A 6,000-nucleotide genomic window follows, 5' to 3' on the forward strand; every position below is an offset into this window, starting at 1 on the left:
GCTCTGGGCCCGGGGTTTAGTTCTGCTAATGCCCTGGAGGAGAATTTGGACATCCCTGCAGGCCGAGGCTTCTTACCTTTTGATGGACTTCCTCATCACCCAGGCCTCTTGTTAAAAATGTAGATTCTGGGGCGCCCGTGGGGCTCTGTCGGTTAAGTGTCCGACTTCGGATCAGGGCGTGATCTCACGGTCTGTGGGTTCGAGCCCCGCGTCGGGCTCTGTGCTGACAGCTCAGAGCCTGGAGCCTGCTTCAGATTCTGTGTCTCCCTCTGTCTCTCTGCCCCTCCCCTGCCTCCCGCTCTGCCTCTCTCTCGCTCTCAAAAATGAATAAACATTTAAAAACAGATTCTGATTCAGAAGGTCTAGGAGGGACCCTGCGGTTCTGCGTTTCTAACCAGTCCTTGGATGTAGACCAGGGGACTGTGCTTTCAGCAGCGAGGACCTGGGCATAGTCAGTAGCGCACAGTGTGTGTGTGTGTGTGTGTCCGTGTCTGTCCCCTTTGCTCCCCTGCTCTTAGCACACATCACCCACAGCCCTGGCATTGTGTGTTTTCTGCTGAGCCTCCAGACTGCCTTTCCAGCGCCGCCGCTATCAATTTGGGTTGAACTTGATTTACCACCTGACTCTTGTGTTTTCTGAAGACTTCAGCCTCTGGTCCGCTGCGCTGTCACAGAACCGAGAGAGCTCATGGCCTGAGCATCATCAAGAAGAGTCTTGAAAACACTCCCTCCCTTTCCGATCATTCTTGCTTCGTTCTCTAACAGCACGGTTCTCCCCACCCCCAAGTACAGTGAACTTATTAGTACGAAGCCTTTTTGTTTTTCAACATATACGGATATAAGCTTCTCAGAAGCAGATTTTTGACCCAGGAATTTCCCCTCCAGTATCTATGCACGGAGCACATCCAGGGATCCTGATTCATGTGCAAAGCATCATTTACGGCACCGTGGCGTCAGACCCAACCTAGACAGGGGAGGAGTAAAGTGGATTTGGGCTCAGAATATCCAGCCAGGCTGCTGTGTCGCACAGACTTGCGAAAGCCCTTTTCTAAAGAATATTTCATGATTCAGGAGAACATAATATGATAGTTGGAAAAAAGGCATGCACACCTCTCAAAAATAAACACTAAAAAAAATTTTTTAAAGGGTCCCCTGGGGGGCACCTGGGTGGCTCAGTCGCTTAAGCGTCCGACTTCGGCTCAGGTCATGATCTCACGGTTCATGAGTTCGAGCCCCGTATCAGGCTCTGTGCTGACAGCTCAGAACCTGGAGCCTGTTTCGGATTCTTTGTCTTCCTCTCTCTCTGTCTCTCTGCCACTCCCTGGCTCTTACTCTCTCTGTCTCTCTCTCGAAAATAAAAATAAAAACATTAAAAAAAGGGGGGGCGCTGGGTGGCTCAGTCAGTTAAGCGTCTGACTTCAACTCAGGTCATGATCTCGCGGTTCACAAGTTCGAGCTCTGTGCTCACAGCTCAGAGCCCGGGGCCTGCTTGGAATTCTCTCTCCCCCTCTCTCTGCCCCTCTCCCACTTGTGCATGCACATGCATGCTCTCTCTCAAGATAAATTTTAAAAAGTTAAAAAAAAAAGAAAAAGAATTATACAGTTAGAAAATTCACACGGTGTTGAAGTTCAGAAAGTTTGGCCTGAGGTGCTTTTTATTTTCTTGACGCCTTAACAGTATTTTTCACATTTCCTGAAATGAACACATTTTACTTGAATGGAAGGCAGATGCAACGAGCAGTATTGGGGCGCTGGGCAGGTCAGCCCTGGAGCCCCAGGCGGGGTCAAGCAGTGGGTGCTGAAGGGCAGGTGGGAATTGAGTGTTTTCTTTCTGGATGGCAACGTTGAGAGCTGATGTATCATCAAAGTAACAAAAATAGGGGCGCCCGGGGAAGGGAGGGGACTTAGTCAGTTAAGCATCTGACTCTTGATTTCGGCTCAGGTCGTGATCTCGTGGTTCATGAGAGCGAGTCCCATGTCGGGCTCTGCGCTGACAGCACAGAGCCTGCTTGGGATTCCCTCTCTCCCTCTCCCTCTCCGCCTGCCCCCACTCACTTTCACTAGCGCTCTCTCTCTCTCAAAAGTAAAGTTAAAAAAAAATTTTAAGTAGCAAAAATAAATAATGCAGTGCACGGAGAGCACGAAGGCATAGTGGCTCACCACTTCCCAGGACCGGAAGGTAGCGTGTTGGTTTTTTTAGGTCGTGGAAGGATTCCTGAAGGTGTGGAGTTAGGTTTCCACAAAGGTGCTCGGGGCCAATCACGGACAGAGGATCAGAAGCTTTAGTGTTTACAGCAGGCCCTCCCCAAAGTCTACACGGCCTCTCTCACTCACAAAGTGTTACTCACACGATCCCGGGCTGTGGATTATAATGAATAGCAGTTATGACTTAGTAATACCTGGAGAATGAACGAATGAGCCAGTGAACGCAGGGCCATTGGAGATCCGGGNNNTCAAGGTTTGCTCAAAGCCCTGCGTGGTTTTTCTGTTCTCTGCTCCTCCTTAGGCAGGCGAATCAGGGAGATTAGAATGTTGGGGGTGGGGAGTGTGTCCCCACCGTGCCCTGTCGCCCTGGGCAGGACTGAAGCCAGCCAGGTGCCTGCAGCCGCCCAGGGCATCTGCCTGGCCCTCCCCCAGCCCCGGGAGACCAGATGGCTGGGCACAGGTGGTGGTGATCTGGCGCCACCCAGTGGAGGTTTCTGGTCGTGCAGCCTTGGGGTGAGCTGCCTGGATATTGGATAAATGGGGTCCACCTGACTGGGGGCTGGGGCGTCCGAGGCTGATAGTCTTGCTGGCCTTTGCGGAAGGAAGCACAGCCTGGTCTGCCCCCTGCCTGCCCGCCCTCTCTGATCCCTGTGCCCGTGGGGTGGGGGTCAGGCAAGGGATCTGTTCCCACCCCCCAGAGCCCAGGCCCTTTGATGATCAAAGTTGCCCTGGCTTCCCATGAATGTCCCCCAGGAAGACCCAGGAGAGGGGACAGGGGGTGGGACCGAGGGCTTGGAAACTGAAGGGTCCCCTTGGAGAAGGGAGTTGGAAATAGACCCATCTCCCCAGGGGCGCTCCCCTTCAGTCCAGTAGCCCCTGTTGCACACTGGGCATCTCCTCCTCAGCCAGGCACTGACCTGCAGGCGGACAGAGCCCTGCCCGGCCCGGCCCGAGAAGGCAGGAGATAAACATGTGTGTTCTGGGGACCTGGCTGGTGGTGGTGGGCGATGGCGGACATGTCAGTGTCGGGCCTCCTAGGAAAAGGTATATATGCCGAGACTGGACACATGAGTGAGGCTTTAGCTTGGCACAGGGCGGTGGCGGGGAACAGCCTTCCGGGTGGAGGGAACGGCACATGTGGGTGCCCGGCGGGGGAAGGAGGAGAGAAGCCGCAGCGACGGAGAGAGGGCTGTGGTTTATGGGTCAGCGGGTGTCAGGAGCGAGGAAGGTGGGCTGGCCGGGTCTGCGTAGGCCTATTGTGAGGAGCGTGGGTTTATTCTAACAGTACAAGGATGCCATCGAGAGGCTTCGTTCTGGGTCCCGGGGCTGGGAGACAGGGTCAGAAGGTGTGCAAAGCCTGGGCTTGCATGTCAGGTGGGGACGTGCAAAGCAGTGCACCCAGCTCTCTGTTTGCGGGCTGCCACCCCTGCGGGTCCTCCACGCATAGTAACAGCAGAGTGGCCCGGGCGAGAGAGCAGGACACCAGGCTGGGGAGGGACGCTTCAAAAAGGAGAGGAACTTTCTAGAATCATAGGCAAAAGACATTTAAAAAACAACAGCAGCAACAAACTTTTATTGGGGCGCCTGGGTGGCTCAGTCGGTTAAGCGTCGACCTTTGATTTCAGCTCAGGTCACCATCTCACGGTTCGTGGGATCGAGCCCTGTGTTGGTCTCTGTACTGACAGCGCTGAGCCTGCTTGGGATTCTCTCTCTCTCTCTCTCTCTGCTCCTCCCCTGCTCACGCTCGCTCTTTCTCTCAAAATAAGTAAACTTAAAAAAAAGTGATGAAACGCTTTTATTATGGACACTGGCAAACATTTAGAAAAGTAGAAGGAATATTCTAATAAAGTACCACGGACCAGCCACTTAACTGCCGAAATTACTCGACCCGTCTTGTTTCATTCATAGTCCCGTTCTTACCCCTGACCCTCCACCTTGCCCACCCCCGGATTATTTTAAAGCAAATTCCTGACTTCCTGTCTTAACTGGGAACGATTCAGATTGTATCTCTGTAGGAGAAGACATGACCTCAATATCATTAGCCTCCTTAGGAGTTAAGTCGGTTCCATCATCTAAAATACATCATTCATATTCAGACTCCACATGCGTCCGCATGGTGTCTAATATTGCTGCCTTTCTCCCCAGTCTCAAGTCCATTCCCCTTTTACAGGTGGATACATTGGTTGCTGTATCTTTTTACTCTCTCCCTCTCTCTCTCGGCTTTATTGAGATGTAATTCACGCAGCCATTTATAATGAACAATATTGCGTGACCATCATTAACGTCCGTTTTAGAGCCCTTGCGTCAGGTGGCGAAGAATCCCCCAAAGTCTTGGGCACACCCGCTAATCTGCTTTCTGCCTGTCTCCATAGATGAGCCTCTTTCTGCTGGCATCTCACAGAAGTGGAATGGCACCCTCTGGTGTCTTGTGTGTCTGGCTTCTTTCACTGACAACAATGTGTCAAGGTCCATGAACATTGCAAGTGTAGTTACACGGTGTTCCTTTTTCGTGGCCACATAGGATTCCATCGTAGGGAGCTCCCATTTCATCTCCTCTATGGCTTTAGCTTCCTTTACTCTAGGCCGCCTTCCCCACACGTGTTCGATTTCCATCTTGGTGGTTCTTTTTGGGAAGAGTCCAGGTCAGTTAAAGAGTGACCCGCATGCAGGTCCACTTGTTTTCTTGCGCTTAGGCTCAGGGCTAGCGGTTCCGGCAAAGATTTCTACGTCCTGGGGCTTCCCGGGTTAGCACCTGACCAGCGATGCAGAGTTTGAGCTCCCGGTTAACACGATGGCCCCTTTGCAAGGGCATCTTTTCCCTTTCTAATTAGCCAGTAATCGNGGGGGTGTTGGGGGGGGGGGAATAAGGGTTCCTTCGGTCTTTTCACTCAGTGCTTCAGCATCCCTGGTGACTGTGACCGGAATCCGTTTTGACTTTGGGGTTTGCAAATGGCAATTTTCTGATGCCTTAACCATTTTTATGGGCATTCTTCTGTAAAAAATAACATCCTGCATTCCCCCTCCTTTCGCTGCCTTTTGAAGTTACTCATCTGCAGTCATTATTCACAATCATGCTCAAATTGTCCCAAATTTGGCTTGTTGGAGCCTCTCTCTGCTGGCACCGGGTCATTCAGAGAGACCACGTCGTTCTTTGCCCGGTTTCTTACCTCCCAGCACAATAGAATGTTCCAGATCTATCTGGCATCTGGAATGAGCCATTTCTCCAAGGGATGCGGTTCCTTTTAGTATGGAATAGTATTTAGATTTTTAAAAAAATGTTTTATTTATTTCTGAGACACACACACACACACACACACACACACAGCGTGAGCAGGGGAGGGGCAGAGAGAGAGGGGGACACAGAATCTGAAGCAGGCTCCAGGCTCTGAGCTGTCAGCACAGAGCACGATGCGGGGGCTCGAACCCACGAACCGTGAGATCATGACCTGAGCCGAAGCCGGACGCTTAACCGACTGAGCCACCCAGGCGCCCCTGGCACAGTATTTAGAAACCACTTCTAGCTAGTAGGTGTCTCCCTGTGAGGGAGGTGCCATTCCTTCTGGGCCCTTTCGTGACGAGTTACAGGGGTGTGTGTGTGCGATGTGTGGATGTATATGCCTGTATACATGTAGTGCATATACATGACGCATATCTTTGGAGCTGATATTGAGACAGTAGGCGCAGGCCACCAGCAGCAGGCACAGAGCCCGGGCTGCCTGGAAGAGCCTGGAATCCCCGTGCTCAGCTCAGATGGGACTGAGCCCTCCAGGAAGCCCCCCCCGCACCCCCCCTCCC

The 6,000-nt window shown here is 52.3% G+C and overlaps 1 protein-coding gene across 1 annotated transcript in view; it reads left to right on the forward strand.

Moving 5' to 3' along the window:
* Positions 1-6,000, forward strand: part of GAS7 (growth arrest specific 7) — a 140,660-nt gene that overhangs the window by 95,209 nt on the left and 39,451 nt on the right. The gene's annotated exons all lie outside the window — the stretch shown is intronic.

This window comes from Crocuta crocuta, unplaced genomic scaffold, assembly GCF_008692635.1.
Source record: "Crocuta crocuta isolate KB4526 unplaced genomic scaffold, BGI_CrCroc_1.0 scaffold139, whole genome shotgun sequence".
Classification (NCBI taxonomy): Eukaryota; Metazoa; Chordata; class Mammalia; order Carnivora; family Hyaenidae; genus Crocuta; species Crocuta crocuta.